The sequence below is a fragment of the Carassius carassius genome, chromosome 8, assembly GCF_963082965.1.
Source record: "Carassius carassius chromosome 8, fCarCar2.1, whole genome shotgun sequence".
NCBI lineage: Eukaryota > Metazoa > Chordata > Actinopteri > Cypriniformes > Cyprinidae > Carassius > Carassius carassius.
The window spans coordinates 35,601,985-35,623,245 of record NC_081762.1 but is presented as its reverse complement, the minus strand read 5'-3'; the positions used below and the strand labels follow the sequence as shown (position 1 = coordinate 35,623,245).

General features: G+C 41.9%; 7 non-coding genes across 7 annotated transcripts; 5 read left to right on the top strand and 2 right to left on the bottom strand.

The window, feature by feature from the left end:
* Positions 1–4,117: 4,117 nt before the first annotated feature.
* trnad-guc (transfer RNA aspartic acid (anticodon GUC)) lies at positions 4,118–4,189 on the bottom strand. Its single transcript has one exon. It is a non-coding gene; the product is annotated as a tRNA-Asp (tRNA).
* A 1,230-nt stretch (positions 4,190–5,419) lies between these two features.
* On the top strand, positions 5,420–5,491 carry trnag-ucc (transfer RNA glycine (anticodon UCC)). Its single transcript has one exon. It is a non-coding gene; the product is annotated as a tRNA-Gly (tRNA).
* Positions 5,492–16,718: 11,227 nt separating this feature from the next.
* On the top strand, positions 16,719–16,790 carry trnag-ucc (transfer RNA glycine (anticodon UCC)). The gene has a single exon. It is a non-coding gene; the product is annotated as a tRNA-Gly (tRNA).
* A 1,402-nt stretch (positions 16,791–18,192) lies between these two features.
* On the top strand, positions 18,193–18,264 carry trnag-ucc (transfer RNA glycine (anticodon UCC)). Its single transcript has one exon. It is a non-coding gene; the product is annotated as a tRNA-Gly (tRNA).
* Positions 18,265–19,664: 1,400 nt separating this feature from the next.
* trnag-ucc (transfer RNA glycine (anticodon UCC)) lies at positions 19,665–19,736 on the top strand. Its single transcript has one exon. It is a non-coding gene; the product is annotated as a tRNA-Gly (tRNA).
* A 103-nt stretch (positions 19,737–19,839) lies between these two features.
* trnad-guc (transfer RNA aspartic acid (anticodon GUC)) lies at positions 19,840–19,911 on the bottom strand. Its single transcript has one exon. It is a non-coding gene; the product is annotated as a tRNA-Asp (tRNA).
* Positions 19,912–21,136: 1,225 nt separating this feature from the next.
* trnag-ucc (transfer RNA glycine (anticodon UCC)) lies at positions 21,137–21,208 on the top strand. Its single transcript has one exon. It is a non-coding gene; the product is annotated as a tRNA-Gly (tRNA).
* The last annotated feature ends 53 nt before the right edge of the window (positions 21,209–21,261 follow it).

The following is a 21,261-nucleotide window of genomic DNA, read 5'->3' as shown; positions in this document are numbered from 1 at the left end:
TCCAATGAGAAATGCAATTGATGGTTTGCTGGCCAAGCATCATGGGAGCAAGGATCTCCTTACAAAGGTGGATGCTGAATATGCTGCTATGGTACAGAGTGCCTGTACTGACCCCAACAGCCTTCTGCATTCCACCACAAAGCAGCACATAAGCAGGTACATAAAACACCTTGCTAAAAAAAAGAACACTAATGCTTCTCTCAACACCAGCCCAGAAAAGCTCTTGGAGACACAGCATTTATGGCAGCGTCTTCACTCAGGCAGTGAAACAATCAGAGTCCCAGTGACAGTACTGCCACCTGCCCCAGTCAATCCACCTGCAAAGGCTGTTCCTGAGGCTGTCCCTCTGGACCAGACAGCATTCGAGAAGATGGTGAAGGACATCATAGAGAAGCAGCAGGCAGTTCAGCAGCAACAACAATTGCAGGCGCTGCAAAAAAAGCAAACCAGATCCTGTTTAGCCTGTGGCCAGCCTAAGTCTCGATACATGGGTGATGGCTCCTCAATACATTTCTTCTATCAAGGTAGTGATGTTAAATACTTCTACTGCTCCAAGAAAGTATTTGACACATATTCAGCAGAGGGCCTGACCAACCCCAGAATGCCTTTTGAAGACTTTGCAGAGACTCCTTTTTTTCAGTGGGAACTGGAGGCCTCTAAGCAGAGAGGGGCAGAAAGGAAGAGGGTCACTGATGAGAGAAGCAAGCGGAAGTCAGCAGTAGAGCATCCTACTGGTCGTCTGTGCAGATTCTGCCACCTGCCACTGAAACAAGGACCCAACAGTCCTCATATTCACACTGGTTTACCTGGAGTGGCAGGCAAATACATTTACTGTCCTGCTAAAGTGTTTTCTCTTTACCAGGCTCAGGGAATGAGTGCAGAAATGTCATGGAGAGACTTTCAGCAGTCTCCATTCTATGAGACTGAGAAGCAGAGGTGGATAAAGGAAAAGAAAAAATGACTTCACTGTGCTACAAAACAGTATTTGAGATCTGGGCATGTCATTTGACAAAGACATTTCTTGCACAAGGTTGTGTTTATATGTATATATATTTTGTTGCACTTGTAAAAAAAATTTATTAAAATTTGTTTGTTTTTTTAATTATTTCATTTATTTCCTTTTGTTCAATAAAATACCGAAATGATTATTTTATTCTATTGCATTGTATTTTAGTGGGGTTTTTATATTGTTGACTTGCATTGTTAATAACTGTTATAACTAAACTGTCTACATAATTATTTCATTTCTTGTTTTTTTCCCCCCCGTTATCCACAACTTTAGATTATATTATCATTATTGTTGTTATTGTTATTTAATCTATAATTGTAAATTATTTAATTTATTTCTGTTTTCTATTTCTGTTCATTAAAATACCAAAAGTAATATATTTTATTGTATTGCCTTGTATTTTAGTGTTTTTATTTTTATTTTATTGACTTGCATTATTTTATCTTGCCTCATAAACACTATATGTTAATAACTGTTGCTATTAAACTCTTTTTTAATTTAAAATATGTGTTTCTTGTATTTTCTCCCCCGTGTTATCCACAACTGTAGATTTTATTATTATTACTGTTGTTTAATCTGTAATTTTAAATTATTTATTCCCATTTGTGATCTTTAAAATACCTGAAACATTGGCCTTATTTGCATTGTTAGTGTTTTTTTTATAAGTAAATTTTATAGACTTGCGTTGTTATTATCTTGCTCAGATTTGAAAACACTAAATGTTAATCACTGTTACTATTAAATATACATAATTGTTCATAATTATTTAATTTAAAACACAATTTAATTGTTTTCCTGTGTTCTCTCTTTTTATTATTGTTGTTGTTTAATATATAATTATTTAATGTTTATTTATTTAACTATTAAATATTTTAGTAAGTACTGTACTTTAATAATTAAATTTTTCAGTTTTATATAATATATGTATTACTGACCTATAGATAAAAATTAGAAACTTACTTTTTTGCTGTTATTGGTTATATTTCATATATATATATATATGGGTTTTCTGTACATAGTTATACAAATATAAAATGAATTTCTCTTTAAAAATAAAGGCCTGAAACATTACCAAATGTTCTTTTTTAATTATTCTAATTGTTCTATATTAAAAATACCTATTCCCTATTATAATGTAAATATTTATTAAAATTTATTAAGATATATTTATTTAATCATTATATATTTTGGTTAGTTTTTCTTATCATTTTTATAATAAGTATATAAGTAATTACTTTACTATAAATAAAATGGAAAACTTACTTTTTTGTGAGTGTTAGTTATATTACATATATATGGGTTTTCTGTACACAGTTATACAAATATAAATAGATGTCTCTTTAAAAATAAAGGCCTGAAACATTATCAAAATATTCTTTTTAATAATTCACAATTTTCTATATTAAAAATAAATTTGTTTCTTAAGATCGTTGCACATTTTTTACATCCTACAAAACAACAATTATTACAATATTTATTTTATCTTTGTTCACAAAGTTCGTTTATTATATGTTAATCGTACCTACAGTGTATCTAGATGAAAAAACGAATACAAACTAATTTAATGGTATTTGTGGCCGAGACGGGATTCGAACCTCTAATTCTGTGTATTTTTTTCGTCCCGCCTCCCTGGAATTGCCTTCGTTCCTATTGGCTAGTCAGCGCTCTACACCTATCCGCGACTGGCCTTCGCGTGACAGGCGGAGATACTGTCCAGTATACTAACGAGGAGCTGTGCATTTTGCTGTTTCTCCCCAAACCGACGCTACTGCACCGACATAACTGGACAATGCATGGCTTTTTCTGACGCTGACACAGCCCAAGCACCGTCAAATTCCGGATGGACCCATCATTAGCTAAAGTCGCATAACATTTGGAACACTACCCGTTGCAGGGGTCATTGTTTGGACTTTTTTTAATTGCGCTTTAAACAAAAAGGATTGTGTCAATGCCACTGAACAACATTAATTAGGAACACAGTGCGTCAATAAAGCAAAATGACAGTTAAAGGCATTTCGTCATTGAAATCGATGATGTCATCATTCAGCTGAGTTCAGTTTAAATAGTATCTGTGCAATAATTTGCAATCAAGTAAACGATATCGCTGTACATGAAGTGTCCCCAGCTATGCCTGCCAGAGGCGACAGAGGCAAGGAACCAAAACTCGATCAGTGAAAAAATGGAGAAAAAACCCGGTGAAAACCAGGCTCAGTCGGGGAGACAGTTCTCCTCTGGTCAGAAGAAACCAGCAAATCAGCTCCAGGCTGCAGAAAAGTCAGACTGTGCAGAAGAATCATCTGTTTCCTGTGGTCTTGTCCTGGTGGTCGTCTAAGACAAGGTCTTTACAGGGGATCTGTATCTGGGGCTCATCTAGTTGTCCCGGTCTCCGCTGTGTTTCAGGGCCATAGAAGTCCTTTCTAGGTGTTGATCCACCATCTTGTCTGGATACTGACTGGATCCGGGTGACTGAAGTGGCCCACTGATCTGGATACAGAATGGATCTGGTGGCTAGGGTGACCTCGGAATAAGGGATTTCTTTAAAAGACTCTTTTATTCATATAATATTTTCTCCAACTTTTCAGATGGAGGCATGAGAAAGAGATTGCCTTGATTGGGCTTGTGGTTATTGGTGGACCGAGGACAGAGCTACATCAAAATGCAATAGCAGAATCAATTTGGCAGTCCGCAAACACGCTGCAGGAGGGCGTGCCACTGTTCATCGTCTGTATTTGCACTCTCTGCGTTTGCGCTGTCAGCACTTAGTGTTTATTTAGCTGGCATGGGAAGGCAGCACTTTCTTGTACGTGACGGGATGCAAACTCTGGAAGGCTCTCTTTAGTGACGGGTCCAAACAAAGATCTCATCAGCTCCTCTAGCCCTATCGGCGACTCATGCACTTCGAGCCTTCTTAACGACGGCGCAAGTGGCTGACTGCGTTGGTGGTATAGTGGTGAGCATAGCAGCCTTCCAAGCAGCTTACCCGGGTTCGATTCCCGGCCAACGCATGTCCTTTGACTCGGGCTGATGTCGAAGCAGAACTCCTTCTGTGACCTGTGGCTCCTCCCAAAACTTTTGGATGGATCGTTCAGAAGCCGAAAAGAGCTAGCTCTCCCCGTCGGGGAATCGAACCCCGGTCTTCCGCGTGACAGGCGGAGATACTGTCCACTATACTAACGAGGAGCTGCGCATGCTGCCGTTTCTCCCCCAACTGACGCTACTGCACTGACATAACTGAACAATGCATGGCTTTTTCTGACGCTGACACAGCCCTAGCACCGTCAAATTCCGGATTGACCCATCATTAGCTAAAGTCGCATAACATTTGGAACACTACCCGTTGCAGGGGTCATTGTTTGGACTCTTTTTTTTTTTTTTTTTTTTTTTAATTGCGCTTTAAACAAAAAGGATTGTGTCAATGCAACTGAACAACATTAATTAGGAACACAGTGCGTCAATAAAGCAAAATGACAGTTAAATGCATTTCGTCATTGAAATCGGTGATGTCATCATTCAGCTAAGTTCAGTTTAAATATTATCTGTGCAATAATTTGCAATCAAGTCAACGATATCGCTGTACATGAAGTGTCCCCAGCTATGCCTGCCAGAGGCGACAGAGGCAAGGAACCAAAACTCGATCGGTGAAAAAATGGAGAAAAAACCCGGTGAGAAACCAGGCTCAGTTGGGGAGACAGTTCTCCTCTGGTCAGAAGAAACCAGCAAATCAGCTCCAGGCTGCAGAAAAGTCAGACTGTGCAGAAGAATCATCTGTTTCCTGTGGTCTTGTCCTGGTGGTCGTCTGAGACAAGGTCTTTACAGGGGATCTGTATCTGGGGCTCATCTAGTTGTCCGATAGGGCTAGAGGTGTTTCAGGGCCAGAGAGGTCCTTTCTAGGTGTTGATTAACCATCTTGTCTGGATACTGACTGGATTCGGGTGACTGAAGCGGCCCACTGATCTGGATACAGACTGGATCTGGTGGCTACGGTGACCTCGGAATAAGGGATTTCTTTAAAAGACTCTTTTATTCATATAAGATTTTCTCCAACTTTTCAGATGGAGGCATGAGAAAGAGATTGCCTTGATTGGGCTTGTGGTTATTGGTGGACCGAGGACAGAGCTACATCAAAATGCAATAGCAGAATCAATTTGGCCGTCCGCCAACACGCTGCAGGAGGGCGTGCCACTGGTCATCCTCTGTATTTGCACTCTCTGCGTTTGCGCTGTCAGCACTTAGTGTTTATTTAGCTGGCATGGGAAGGCAGCACTTTCTTGTACGTGACGGGATGCAAACTCTGGAAGGCTCTCTTTAGTGATGGGTCCAAACAAAGATCTCATCAGCTCCTCTAGCCCTATCGGCGACTCGTGCACTTTGAGCCTTCTTAACGACGGCGCAAGTGGCTGATTGCTGACTGCGTTGGTGGTATAGTGGTGAGCATAGCTGCCTTCCAAGCAGTTGACCCGGGTTCGATTCCCGGCCAACGCATGTCCTTTGGCTCGGGCTGATGTCGAAGCAGAACTCCTTCTGTGACCTGTGGCTCCTCCCAAAACTTTTGAATGGATCGTTCGGAAGCTGAAAAGAGCTAGCTCTCCCAGTCGGGGAATCGAACCCCGGTCTTCCGCGCGAGAGCCGAAAATAGTTAAGCTTAACTTCTCTTAACTTTTCCCATTCATTCTCTATGGTAGTGCTTAACACTACGGATGCAATATATTTGTGGCCACACGTAGATTTCCTGGCACCGTTTTGCCTCTTCCGTGGCGGGGAATTTAAGAAGCCTGGTGTCATCTGTCAATCATTCGTAGTGAGTGGAGGAGGGGAGGAGACCAGTTTCACGATCGGAGAGATATCTGTTTACCGAATTGTTGTACAAAACAAAACAAGTTTGCTGGCAAGCATTTACTGTCTAAACTACCGTCGCAAAAGTTTTACCTCAGGTGACCGCTGTTTTTACGTAAGAGTTCGAGATCAACGCAATTAATGTTAAGCGAGAAGGTAAGTTAAGTTAAATGCTACGTTACTTTAGCAATATTAACTTTCTGTATTGTAAATACATTATCATATAAATGACATGTATATTCTCATGTAATGGTATTGTTAATTGTGTTGAATGGTTTGTGATTTTAGGAAATATTAAACCAAACTCATAGTTGAACATACAGCAGTTATTTTATATAATTGTTATAGTTTCTTTGTAAGAGTGAAGGTTTCATAATTGATCTCTAAGTACTTAAAAATGTTTTTTTGAAAATGTTAACAATGCAATATGATACTCATAATGTAATTAATATGTATTACACACATATTACATTTATTACATATATATTCTATATTATTATATATATTACATTGTACTTGTGCAATTTAATGGTATAATTTAAACTGTGTGTATATAAAACAACATTTTTAATTAGTTAAACTTGTTTTAATATATACATGTATACATTTTCATAATAAATATTTTATATACGTACTCATATATTGAGTGGATTAAATAAATATTAAATAACACAAATTTATAAGTCTCTTATGCTCTAAGGCTGCATTTATTAAGCTAAAAAACTGTAATATTATGAAATATTATGGCAAGTTAAAATAACTTATATATAATAATATATATATATATATATAACTGCTGCTGATAACTGTCTTATTTCACTATATTAAGTATTTTTATGTGGCCATGATCTCAGAACTGCAACATGAAGAAAACAGTTTTTTTCCCCGGGAGATACAAGGTGTCTTTCAGGAAAGGCCCATCAGTCCATTTACGCCGGGACCCATCAGAAGAGGCAAAAAAAAATTAAAGACAACCCTTCACTGCAGAACAAGTCAACACCTCAAAGAGAAGATCTGGTCAGGATGAATGCCCGTTCTGTTGTCTTACAGAGAGGAGGGGATGTCTCTGACAAGCAAGAGGTGTTGGGAGAATACATTCTACAGTTTGGCAAATACAAGGGCCAGTCTTTCAGGTGGTTACTAGAGAATGATGTCGGCTATGCTTTGTACCTGTCCAATAAGGTTGAGGAAGAAGAACAGGCTGGGCAGTTCAACCCAGAGGGTCCTTGCAAGTCTAATTTCCTTTATTGAATACTCAAGAAGCTTTAAGGAAATTGATGATCTTAAACGGTATCTGTCTCAAAGGCCAGATCCATTGCCAGTTTTGATAGAGGAAGACAATACTGTTGGATTTGGAACAAGAGCTCAAAACACTTGGAGACAAATTTGGGATACCAGGGCAGATGGATATGCTTTCTTTATAATGAAGCAGAAGTGTGTTCCAGGCAGCAAAATGTACAACTTGCAGCAGTATCTTTTAAAACAGCAGCAACAACAGCTGACAATAAACACTCCTCCGTTGCCCTCACCATCAGCTTCCACTGCAAGACCACTTGTTCCTTCTAGTACTGCTTCTGATCAGCCTGGTAAGTTAATAAAATTCATGCAAATTTGCTTATATTTTTACTTAAAGCCTACTGATCCATTGATTTTGTTTTATAGTGATGGAGGAGGATGAAGAACTGGAGAGGATAATGCTGAGTCTGTCTCCAACAAAGTATCTCACAAAGCTGAGTAAGTGAATCAAGAGTCACGTCATGTGTGTTATACAGAGCCATTTCAAGTTCAGCATGTTTTTGACACATGCAATTGCACATACTGGAGCAAAAATGTTCAAATTATGCTTAATTTTCAGGATCATCTGCAGCCACGGAATCCACACACTTGTCTACAGCAGGTTACTTTCCAAATCAGATTCAGAGGCTTATTCTGTTACATACAGACTTATCCTCTATTTCTGAATTTAATTATCTTATTTGTTGCTTTGGCAGTGTTCTTGCCTGTTCTAAAAAACATGTTTTTTTGTTCTAACTATAATTAAGGGTTGAACATACCAGTGGTGAGGGTGAGTGCACTTCATGAATTGTATGCATGGTATTTAAAGTGTCATTTGTTGTTATAAGTGGAATGTTTACTTACAGACTTTTGAACATTATTAGAATTTGCATTCCTAGAATAAATAGAATAATAGAATAAACAATGATTCATGCATTACATTAAATGAGTCATTTAATGTAGTCAAGACAATTAAATACACATCATGTACATTCAGTGTTTTAATATATTTTTTATTTCCTCCTTGTGCTGTTCCATGCAGGTCTGCCACAGCCTCCATCAACATCAGTTCCTGTGTGTAGGCCTTCTTCACGGGGTGAAGGCTCTGTACCACCTGCAGCAACACAATCAACACCGGCACCAATGCCATCTGCACTGACTGAAGCCCCTGTTCTCAGCTACAAAAAAGGTAAAGACAGTTAAATACACATCATGTGCAATCATTGTTAATACACACACACACACACACACATATATATATATATATATATATATATATATATATATATATATATATATATATATATATATATATATATATATATATATATATATTTTTTTTTTTTTTTTTGTGTTCCATCCAGTTCTGTCGACATCACATGCAGTCTCTAGTTCTCCCAGTCCCAGTATGCCTTCTTCACAGACTGATGGGCCTGTACCACCTCCTGCTGCACAATCAGCACCTACAGCTCCTGCATCAATGCCTTCTGTACAGAAAGAAGCACCTGTTCCTAGCTACTTGCAAGATATCAGCCGCTGGAACTGCTCTCTTCATCAAAGAATTTGGATGAAGACAGAGATGGAATCCATGGGGCTCTGGCCAGGATCACACCCAGTAAGACACCTCATGAATATGGTCTCCTTGTGGCGCTATCCACCTCAGCCTGAGCTTATAGAGACAAACACTGGCCTTCCATCACCCAAATACTTCCAACTCCATCCCTTTTTCATTTGGAAACCTGAGCACAGTATAATGGAAAGGCTTAGGAACAATTACATCCTGCCTTGTCTTTACAGATGTCAAAATCCAAATGTTGTGTCCTCTGGTGTGGGAAGACCCAGAGTGATCCTTGTTACTACTGGGCAATTTTACATCCTTGCTTCACGTCTGTGTTGTAAGGCATGCAAAAGATACTGGTTTGCTGATAAACCTCAGTGGCTGGACATTCTACCACAGCGATTCAGAAACGTCTTGCCAGCCTTCCTCACCCATAAGAAGGCAATCTGTAAAACAGTGATGGATGAACTGAGGCGCTCTGGAAAATCCCCTAATGACATGGCCAACCAGCTGTCTGAGGTGCTTCACCTTAAATTTGAAAGAGCACATCTGGCTTACCTTCTCAGTGTGCAGAATGTCAGGGATGCTGAAGCAGGGATGTATGGTCAGAAAACCATCACTGGGGCACTGAGGAAGGATGACACACCTGCACCGTTTGGGGATTACGGAGACACTGATGGGTGGAATGGGGTGTCTGTCTCTGCACACTATTTAATAGAGTGCCTCCTTCATGAATATCAGCGGCAGGAAGCAGCTCTCACTCAGCTCCTACAAGGCACTTTTGGACAGGTGTTCAGGTCAGATCACACACGCAAAGTTGCTAGAAAAGTGACCCTCTTATCTGGCACAATGTCATCCTATGCTGTGATGAACGAGAACTGGATGATTCTGTCCTGGGTGATGCTGCAGAGTGAAAGTGAGCAGTCATTGGAGTCAATGTACTGTGGGCTATCCAATCGCTACAGTGCTGCTGGTATTCCCAAGGCCAAGTACCAGTGGGTGGACAGGTATAAATCATCACATCTAACCAAACATTACATCAAGTGGTGTAAGCAAAGGTTATGAATACATTAAAATGTATTTTTCTTTCTCCTTTATGTACTTAGGGACTGCTGTGCCGCTTTCAGAGTGATGGACCCAGGACCTTATGAGCACCAGCAGTGGGAAGCCTGGAGGACCACAGAAGCTATTGTGGCAGAGGTTACATCAGGAAACCTCAAGAATTTACATGCCGCTTGCAGGAAGTTCAACGAGGACATGGTTGTTAAACTGGACTTGTTTCACTGTATGCGGCGGTTCACCAGGGAGTGTGTTTCGGAGCACCATCCTCTGTATGGCTCCTTCTGCCAGTTCCTCTCTTCTGCCTTCTCTGTAGTTGATCAGAGTGACCTGGAGAAACTGAAGAACGCATACAGATTCTGTGGTATCGAGCCTGCTAATCCCACCAAGCTGCACATCAGAGAGCACTGCAGGACAAAAGTGCCACATCCCAGAGAGCTGGTTCAAAGGGTGGAAGAAGTGTTACACCATTTCTATCTGGCAAAGGATCCCAACAACATCTTCCTTTTCAAACCCTCAATGTTAAAATTATGGTGGATTCAGCGTATCCACATCCTTAGAGGCTGCCTGAGTGATCCTGAGGTGGAGGAAGGAATCCTCTACAGATATGGTGGAACCCTACAGCTGAATCATGTCAAGGGTGATGGAGCTGCTGTGCCGATTTGGATCCCTGTGAGAGGCACTTCACAGCAGGAGGGGTTTCATTTCCACCAGGCTCAGTGGGTAACAGGCAATCGTGTCTCTCCTGAGTTGTTCCAAGCACAGGGTATGACTGGTGTGGCACGCTGGAATTATCAGCGGCTGGTGGACCTGAAGCAGCCTGGGGTTGTCTTACCTGGAGTGTTTGACCCTGTTTTGATGATGGAGTTAAACAGGGCATCTATAAGAGTGACAGGGCAACCCAAATATCCAGCCTTGCACATCTCCAGCAGGGACACAGGAGAGAGGTTTGGCCTGCAATACGTGGAGCCAGGTTGTCGACCTGTGCCTCTTGACTTTGACAAGCACAAAAGCAGGAAGACAGACCTAGGAGATGTGGAGATGCAAGAGGAGTCTTCATCTGGCGTTCCGTTTCCATTCCCATCTCAGGTAAGCCTTTAAAAAAATTGATAACAGTTTTTTTTTATAAAAATAATACATTTATAATTCTCACTTGCATATTGCACTCATTTTTTTAGGAATGCTTAAAGGATACCTCTTCTGCCGAGACCCCTCTTGCTGCAGAACCAGAGGCTACCTCACAGCCTGTCATTTTTCACCAGTTTCCTACACCAAGTGCTGTGACAGTGAAGGAACAAACATCTGAGGAGTGTCTTTTATTTGGAGGTAACTATATAATACATACAGGCGTCAATGTGTGTAATCTGTCTGCCTCATCTATGGACACAAAAAACAAATACTTAAATTAGTAATTTTGTGAATCTCTTTTAGAACTCCCAAGCACATCACCACTGCCTGTAGCTGCTTCTCCCTCTGCTGCTCGCACTGGACCTATTAAGACCGGTGGCCGAGTTTTTGTGTTGGACCATAACAGATGGACGGATCCAATGAGAAATGCAATTGATGGTTTGCTGGCCAAGCATCATGGGAGCAAGGATCTCCTTACAAAGGTGGATGCTGAATATGCTGCTATGGTACAGAGTGCCTGTACTGACCCCAACAGCCTTCTGCATTCCACCACAAAGCAGCACATAAGCAGGTACATAAAACACCTTGCTAAAAAAAAGAACACTAATGCTTCTCTCAACACCAGCCCAGAAAAGCTCTTGGAGACACAGCATTTATGGCAGCGTCTTCACTCAGGCAGTGAAACAATCAGAGTCCCAGTGACAGTACTGCCACCTGCCCCAGTCAATCCACCTGCAAAGGCTGTTCCTGAGGCTGTCCCTCTGGACCAGACAGCATTCGAGAAGATGGTGAAGGACATCATAGAGAAGCAGCAGGCAGTTCAGCAGCAACAACAATTGCAGGCGCTGCAAAAAAAGCAAACCAGATCCTGTTTAGCCTGTGGCCAGCCTAAGTCTCGATACATGGGTGATGGCTCCTCAATACATTTCTTCTATCAAGGTAGTGATGTTAAATACTTCTACTGCTCCAAGAAAGTATTTGACACATATTCAGCAGAGGGCCTGACCAACCCCAGAATGCCTTTTGAAGACTTTGCAGAGACTCCTTTTTTTCAGTGGGAACTGGAGGCCTCTAAGCAGAGAGGGGCAGAAAGGAAGAGGGTCACTGATGAGAGAAGCAAGCGGAAGTCAGCAGTAGAGCATCCTACTGGTCGTCTGTGCAGATTCTGCCACCTGCCACTGAAACAAGGACCCAACAGTCCTCATATTCACACTGGTTTACCTGGAGTGGCAGGCAAATACATTTACTGTCCTGCTAAAGTGTTTTCTCTTTACCAGGCTCAGGGAATGAGTGCAGAAATGTCATGGAGAGACTTTCAGCAGTCTCCATTCTATGAGACTGAGAAGCAGAGGTGGATAAAGGAAAAGAAAAAATGACTTCACTGTGCTACAAAACAGTATTTGAGATCTGGGCATGTCATTTGACAAAGACATTTCTTGCACAAGGTTGTGTTTATATGTATATATATTTATATATTTGTTGCACTTGTAAAAAAAATTTATTAAAATTTGTTTGTTTTTTTAATTATTTCATTTATTTCCTTTTGTTCAATAAAATACCGAAATGATTATTTTATTCTATTGCATTGTATTTTAGTGGGGTTTTTATATTGTTGACTTGCATTGTTAATAACTGTTATAACTAAACTGTCTACATAATTATTTCATTTCTTGTTTTTTTCCCCCCCGTTATCCACAACTTTAGATTATATTATCATTATTGTTGTTATTGTTATTTAATCTATAATTGTAAATTATTTAATTTATTTCTGTTTTCTATTTCTGTTCATTAAAATACCAAAAGTAATATATTTTATTGTATTGCCTTGTATTTTAGTGTTTTTATTTTTATTTTATTGACTTGCATTATTTTATCTTGCCTCATAAACACTATATGTTAATAACTGTTGCTATTAAACTCTTTTTTAATTTAAAATATGTGTTTCTTGTATTTTCTCCCCCGTGTTATCCACAACTGTAGATTTTATTATTATTACTGTTGTTTAATCTGTAATTTTAAATTATTTATTCCCATTTGTGATCTTTAAAATACCTGAAACATTGGCCTTATTTGCATTGTTAGTGTTTTTTTTATAAGTAAATTTTATAGACTTGCGTTGTTATTATCTTGCTCAGATTTGAAAACACTAAATGTTAATCACTGTTACTATTAAATATACATAATTGTTCATAATTATTTAATTTAAAACACAATTTAATTGTTTTCCTGTGTTCTCTCTTTTTATTATTGTTGTTGTTTAATATATAATTATTTAATGTTTATTTATTTAACTATTAAATATTTTAGTAAGTACTGTACTTTAATAATTAAATTTTTCAGTTTTATATAATATATGTATTACTGACCTATAGATAAAAATTAGAAACTTACTTTTTTGCTGTTATTGGTTATATTTCATATATATATATATATATGGGTTTTCTGTACATAGTTATACAAATATAAAATGAATTTCTCTTTAAAAATAAAGGCCTGAAACATTACCAAATGTTCTTTTTTAATTATTCTAATTGTTCTATATTAAAAATACCTATTCCCTATTATAATGTAAATATTTATTAAAATTTATTAAGATATATTTATTTAATCATTATATATTTTGGTTAGTTTTTCTTATCATTTTTATAATAAGTATATAAGTAATTACTTTACTATAAATAAAATGGAAAACTTACTTTTTTGTGAGTGTTAGTTATATTACATATATATGGGTTTTCTGTACACAGTTATACAAATATAAATAGATGTCTCTTTAAAAATAAAGGCCTGAAACATTATCAAAATATTCTTTTTAATAATTCACAATTTTCTATATTAAAAATAAATTTGTTTCTTAAGATCGTTGCACATTTTTTACATCCTACAAAACAACAATTATTACAATATTTATTTTATCTTTGTTCACAAAGTTCGTTTATTATATGTTAATCGTACCTACAGTGTATCTAGATGAAAAAACGAATACAAACTAATTTAATGGTATTTGTGGCCGAGACGGGATTCGAACCTCTAATTCTGTGTATTTTTTTCGTCCCGCCTCCCTGGAATTGCCTTCGTTCCTATTGGCTAGTCAGCGCTCTACACCTATCCGCGACTGGCCTTCGCGTGACAGGCGGAGATACTGTCCAGTATACTAACGAGGAGCTGTGCATTTTGCTGTTTCTCCCCAAACCGACGCTACTGCACCGACATAACTGGACAATGCATGGCTTTTTCTGACGCTGACACAGCCCAAGCACCGTCAAATTCCGGATGGACCCATCATTAGCTAAAGTCGCATAACATTTGGAACACTACCCGTTGCAGGGGTCATTGTTTGGACTTTTTTTAATTGCGCTTTAAACAAAAAGGATTGTGTCAATGCCACTGAACAACATTAATTAGGAACACAGTGCGTCAATAAAGCAAAATGACAGTTAAAGGCATTTCGTCATTGAAATCGATGATGTCATCATTCAGCTGAGTTCAGTTTAAATAGTATCTGTGCAATAATTTGCAATCAAGTAAACGATATCGCTGTACATGAAGTGTCCCCAGCTATGCCTGCCAGAGGCGACAGAGGCAAGGAACCAAAACTCGATCAGTGAAAAAATGGAGAAAAAACCCGGTGAAAACCAGGCTCAGTCGGGGAGACAGTTCTCCTCTGGTCAGAAGAAACCAGCAAATCAGCTCCAGGCTGCAGAAAAGTCAGACTGTGCAGAAGAATCATCTGTTTCCTGTGGTCTTGTCCTGGTGGTCATCTAAGACAAGGTCTTTACAGGGGATCTGTATTTGGGGCTCATCTAGTTGTCCCGGTCTCCGCTGTGTTTCAGGGCCATAGAGGTCCTTTCTAGGTGTTGATCCACCATCTTGTCTGGATACCGACTGGATCCGGGTGACTGAAGTGGCCCACTGATCTGGATACAGAATGGATCTGGTGGCTACGGTGACCTCGGAATAAGGGATTTCTTTAAAAGACTCTTTTATTCATATAAGATTTTCTCCAACTTTTCAGATGGAGGCATTAGAAAGAGATTGCCTTGATTGGGCTTGTGGTTATCGGTGGACCGAGGACAGAGCTACATCAAAATGCAATAGCAGAATCAATTTGGCCGTCCGCCAACACGCTGCAGGAAGGCGTGCCACTGGTCATCCTCTGTATTTGCACTCTCTGCGTTTGCGCTGTCAGCACTTAGTGTTTATTTAGCTGGCATGGGAAGGCAGCACTTTCTTGTACGTGACGGGATGCAAACTCTGGAAGGCTCTCTTTAGTGACGGGTCCAAACAAAGATCTCATCAGCTCCTCTTGCCCTATCGGCGACTCGTGCACTTCGAGCCTTCTTAACGACGGCGCAAGTGGCTGACTGCTGACTGCTGACTGCTGACTGCGTTGGTGGTATAGTGGTGAGCATAGCTGCCTTCCAAGCTGTTGACCCGGTTTCGATTCCCGGCCAACGCATGTCCTTTGGCTCGGGCTGATGTCGAAGCGGAACTCCTTCTGTGACCTGTGGCTCCTCCCAAAACTTTTGGATGGATCGTTCGGAAGCCAAAAAGAACTAGCTCTCCCCGTCGGGGAATCAAACCCCGGTCTTCCGTGTGACAGGCGGAGATACTGTCCACTATACTAACGAGGAGCTGCGCATGTTGCTGTTTCTCCCCCAACCGATGCTACTGCACCGACATAACTGAACAATGCATGGCTTTTTCTGACGCTGACACAGCCCTAGCACCGCCAAATTCTGGATGGACCCATAATTAGCTAAAGTCGCATAACATTTGGAACACTACCCGTTGCAGGGGTCATTGTTTGGACTCTTTTTTTTTTTTTTTTTAATTGCGCTTTAAACAAAAAGGATTGTGTCAATGCAACTGAACAACATTAATTAGGAACACAGTGCGTCAATAAAGCAAAATGACAGTTAAAGGCATTTCGTCATTGAAATCGATGATGTCATCATTCAGCTAAGTTCAGTTTAAATAGTATCTGTGCAATAATTTTCAATCAAGTCAACGATATCGCTGTACATGAAGTGTCCCCAGCTATGCCTGCCAGAGGCGACAGAGGCAAGGAACCAAAACTCGATCGGTGAAAAAATGGAGAAAAAACCCGGTGAGAAACCAGGCTCAGTCGGGGAGACATTTCTCCTCTGGTCAGAAGAAACCAGCAAATCAGCTCCAGGCTGCAGAAAAGTCAGACTGTGCAGAAGAATCATCTGTTTCCTGTGGTCTTGTCCTGGTGGTCGTCTAAGACAAGGTCTTTACAGGGGATCTGTATCTGGGGCTCATCTAGTTGTCCCGGTCTCCGCTGTGTTTCAGGGCCATAGAGGTCCTTTCTAGGTGTTGATCCACCATCTTGTCTGGATACTGACTGGATCCGGGTGACTGAAGCGGCCCACTGATCTGGATACAGAATGGATCTGGTGGCTACGGTGACCTCGGAATAAGGGATTTCTTTAAAAGACTCTTTTATTCATATAAGATTTTCTCCAACTTTTCAGATGGAGGCATGAGAAAGAGATTGCCTTGATTGGGCTTGTGGTTATTGGTGGACCGAGGACAGAGCTACAACAAAATGTAATAGCAGAATGAATTTGGCCGTCCGCCAACACGCTGCAGGAGGGCGTGCCACTGGTCATCGTCTGTATTTGCACTCTCTGCGTTTGCGCTGTCAGCACTTAGTGTTTATTTAGCTGGCATGGGAAGGCAGCACTTTCTTGTACGTGACGGGAAGCAAACTCTGGAAGGCTCTCTTTAGTGACGGGTCCAAACAAAGATCTCATCAGCTCCTCTAGCCCTATCGGCGACTCGTGCACTTCGAGCCTTCTTAACGACGGCGCAAGTGGCTGACTGCTGACTGCGTTGGTGGTATAGTGGTGAGCATAGCTGCCTTCCAAGCAGTTGACCCGGGTTCGATTCCCGGCCAACGCATGTCCTTTGGCTCGGGCTGATGTCGAAGCAGAACTCCTTCTGTGACCTGTGGCTCCTCCCAAAACTTTTGGATGGATCGTTCAGAAGCCGAAAAGAGGTAGCTCTCCCCGTCGGGGAATCGACCCCCGGTCTTCCGCGTGACAGGCGGAGATACTGTCCACTATACTAACGAGGAGCTGTGCATGTTGCTGTTTCTCCCCCAACCGACGCTACTGCACCGACATAACTGAACAATGCATGGCTTTTTCTGACGCTGACACAGCCCTAGCACCGTCAAATTCCGGATGGACCCATCATTAGCTAAAGTGGCATTACATTTGGAACACTACCCGTTGCAGGGGTCATTGTTTGGACTCTTTTTTTTTTTTTTTTTTTTTAAATAGTGCTTTAAACAAAAAGGATTGTGTCAATGCAACTGAACAACATTAATTAGGAACACAGTGCGTCAATAAAGCAAAATGACAGTTAAAGGCATTTCGTCATTGAAATCGATGATGTCATCATTCAGCTAAGTTCAGTTTAAATAGTATCTGTGCAATAATTTTCAATCAAGTCAACGATATCGCTGTACATGAAGTGTCCCCAGCTATGCCTGCCAGAGGCGACAGAGGCAAGGAACCAAAACTCGATCGGTGAAAAAATGGAGAAAAAACCCGGTGAGAAACCAGGCTCAGTCGGGGAGACAGTTCTCCTCTGGTCAGAAGAAACCAGCAAATCAGCTCCAGGCTGCAGAAAAGTCAGACTGTGCAGAAGAATCATCTGTTTCCTGTGGTCTTGTCCTGGTGGTCGTCTAAGACAAGGTCTTTACAGGGGATCTGTATCTGGGGCTCATCTAGTTGTCCCGGTCTCCGCTGTGTTTCAGGGCCATAGAGGTCCTTTCTAGGTGTTGATCCACCATCTTGTCTGGATACTGACTGGATCCGGGTGACTGAAGCGGCCCACTGATCTGGATACAGAATGGATCTGGTGGCTACGGTGACCTCGGAATAAGGGATTTCTTTAAAAGACTCTTTTATTCATATAAGATTTTCTCCAACTTTTCAGATGGAGGCATGAGAAAGAGATTGCCTTGATTGGGCTTGTGGTTATTGGTGGACCGAGGACAGAGCTACAACAAAATGTAATAGCAGAATGAATTTGGCCGTCCGCCAACACGCTGCAGGAGGGCGTGCCACTGGTCATCGTCTGTATTTGCACTCTCTGCGTTTGCGCTGTCAGCACTTAGTGTTTATTTAGCTGGCATGGGAAGGCAGCACTTTCTTGTACGTGACGGGAAGCAAACTCTGGAAGGCTCTCTTTAGTGACGGGTCCAAACAAAGATCTCATCAGCTCCTCTAGCCCTATCGGCGACTCGTGCACTTCGAGCCTTCTTAACGACGGCGCAAGTGGCTGACTGCTGACTGCGTTGGTGGTATAGTGGTGAGCATAGCTGCCTTCCAAGCAGTTGACCCGGGTTCGATTCCCGGCCAACGCATGTCCTTTGGCTCGGGCTGATGTCGAAGCAGAACTCCTTCTGTGACCTGTGGCTCCTCCCAAAACTTTTGGATGGATCGTTCAGAAGCCGAAAAGAGGTAGCTCTCCCCGTCGGGGAATCGACCCCCGGTCTTCCGCGTGACAGGCGGAGATACTGTCCACTATACTAACGAGGAGCTGTGCATGTTGCTGTTTCTCCCCCAACCGACGCTACTGCACCGACATAACTGAACAATGCATGGCTTTTTCTGACGCTGACACAGCCCTAGCACCGTCAAATTCCGGATGGACCCATCATTAGCTAAAGTGGCATTACATTTGGAACACTACCCGTTGCAGGGGTCATTGTTTGGACTCTTTTTTTTTTTTTTTTTTTAAATAGTGCTTTAAACAAAAAGGATTTTGTCAATGCAACTGAACAACATTAATTAGGAACACAGTGCGTCAATAAAGCAAAATGACAGTTAAAGGCATTTCGTCATTGAAATCGATGATGTCATCATTCAGCTAAGTTCAGTTTAAATAGTATCTGTGCAATAATTTTCAATCAAGTCAACGATATCGCTGTACATGAAGTGTCCCCAGCTATGCCTGCCAGAGGCGACAGAGGCAAGGAACCAAAACTCGATCGGTGAAAAAATGGAGAAAAAACCCGGTGAGAAACCAGGCTCAGTCGGGGAGACAGTTCTCCTCTGGTCAGAAGAAACCAGCAAATCAGCTCCAGGCTGCAGAAAAGTCAGACTGTGCAGAAGAATCATCTGTATCCTGTGGTCTTGTCCTGGTGGTCGTCTAAGACAAGGTCTTTACAGGGGATCTGTATCTGGGGCTCATCTAGTTGTCCCGGTCTCCGCTGTGTTTCAGGGCCATAGAGGTCCTTTCTAGGTGTTGATCCACCATCTTGTCTGGATACTGACTGGATCCGGGTGACTGAAGCGGCCCACTGATCTGGATACAGAATGGATCTGGTGGCTACGGTGACCTCGGAATAAGGGATTTCTTTAAAAGACTCTTTTATTCATATAAGATTTTCTCCAACTTTTCAGATGGAGGCATGAGAAAGAGATTGCCTTGATTGGGCTTGTGGTTATTGGTGGACCGAGGACAGAGCTACAACAAAATGCAATAGCAGAATCAATTTGGCCGTCCGCCAACACGCTGCAGGAGGGCGTGCCACTGGTCATCGTCTGTATTTGCACTCTCTGCGTTTGCGCTGTCAGCACTTAGTGTTTATTTAGCTGGCATGGGAAGGCAGCACTTTCTTGTACGTGACGGGAAGCAAACTCTGGAAGGCTCTCTTTAGTGACGGGTCCAAACAAAGATCTCATCAGCTCCTCTAGCCCTATCGGCGACTCGTGCACTTCGAGCCTTCTTAACGACGGCGCAAGTGGCTGACTGCTGACTGCGTTGGTGGTATAGTGGTGAGCATAGCTGCCTTCCAAGCAGTTGACCCGGGTTCGATTCCCGGCCAACGCATGTCCTTTGGCTCGGGCTGATGTCGAAGCAGAACTCCTTCTGTGACCTGTGGCTCCTCCCAAAACTTTTGGATGGATCGTTCAGAAGCCGAAAAGAGGTAGCCCTCCCCGTCGGGGAATCGAACCCCGGTCTTCCGCGTGACAGGCGGAGATACTGTCCACTATACTAACGAGGAGCTGTGCATGTTGCTGTTTCTCCCCCAACCGACGCTACTGCACCGACATAACTGAACAATGCATGGCTTTTTCTGACGCTGACACAGCCCTAGCACCGTCAAATTCCGGATGGACCCATCATTAGCTAAAGTGGCATTACATTTGGAACACTACCCGTTGCAGGGGTCATTGTTTGGACTCTTTTTTTTTTTTTTTTTTTAAATAGTGCTTTAAACAAAAAGGATTGTGTCAATGCAACTGAACAACATTAATTAGGAACACAGTGCGTCAATAAAGCAAAATGACAGTTAAAGGCATTTCGTCATTGAAATCGATGATGTCATCATTCAGCTAAGTTCAGTTTAAATAGTATCTGTGCAATAATTTTCAATCAAGTCAACGATATCGCTGTACATGAAGTGTCCCCAGCTATGCCTGCCAGAGGCGACAGAGGCAAGGAACCAAAACTCGATCGGTGAAAAAATGGAGAAAAAACCCGGTGAGAAACCAGGCTCAGTCGGGGAGACAGTTCTCCTCTGGTCAGAAGAAACCAGCAAATCAGCTCCAGGCTGCAGAAAAGTCAGACTGTGCAGAAGAATCATCTGTTTCCTGTGGTCTTGTCCTGGTGGTCGTCTAAGACAAGGTCTTTACAGGGGATCTGTATCTGGGGCTCATCTAGTTGTCCCGGTCTCCGCTGTGTTTCAGGGCCATAGAGGTCCTTTCTAGGTGTTGATCCACCATCTTGTCTGGATACTGACTGGATCCGGGTGACTGAAGCGGCCCACTGATCTGGATACAGAATGGATCTGGTGGCTATGGTGACCTCGGAATAAGGGATTTCTTTAAAAGACTCTTTTATTCATATAAGATTTTCTCCAACTTTTCAGATGGAGGCATGAGAAAGAGATTGCCTTGATTGGGCTTGTGGTTATTGGTGGACCGAGGACAGAGCTACAACAAAATGCAATAGCAGAATCAATTTGGCCGTCCGCCAACACGCTGTAGGAGGGCGTGCCACTGGTCATCGTCTGTATTTGCACTCTCTGCGTTTGCGCTGTCAGCACTTAGTGTTTATTTAGCTGGCATGGGAAGGCAGCACTTTCTTGTACGTGACGGGAAGCAAACTCTGGAAGGCTCTCTTTAGTGACGGGTCCAAACAAAGATCTCATCAGCTCCTCTAGCCCTATCGGCGACTCGTGCACTTCGAGCCTTCTTAACGACGGCGCAAGTGGCTGACTGCTGACTGCGTTGGTGGTATAGTGGTGAGCATAGCTGCCTTCCAAGCAGTTGACCCGGGTTCGATTCCCGGCCAACGCATGTCCTTTGGCTCGGGCTGATGTCGAAGCAGAACTCCTTCTGTGACCTGTGGC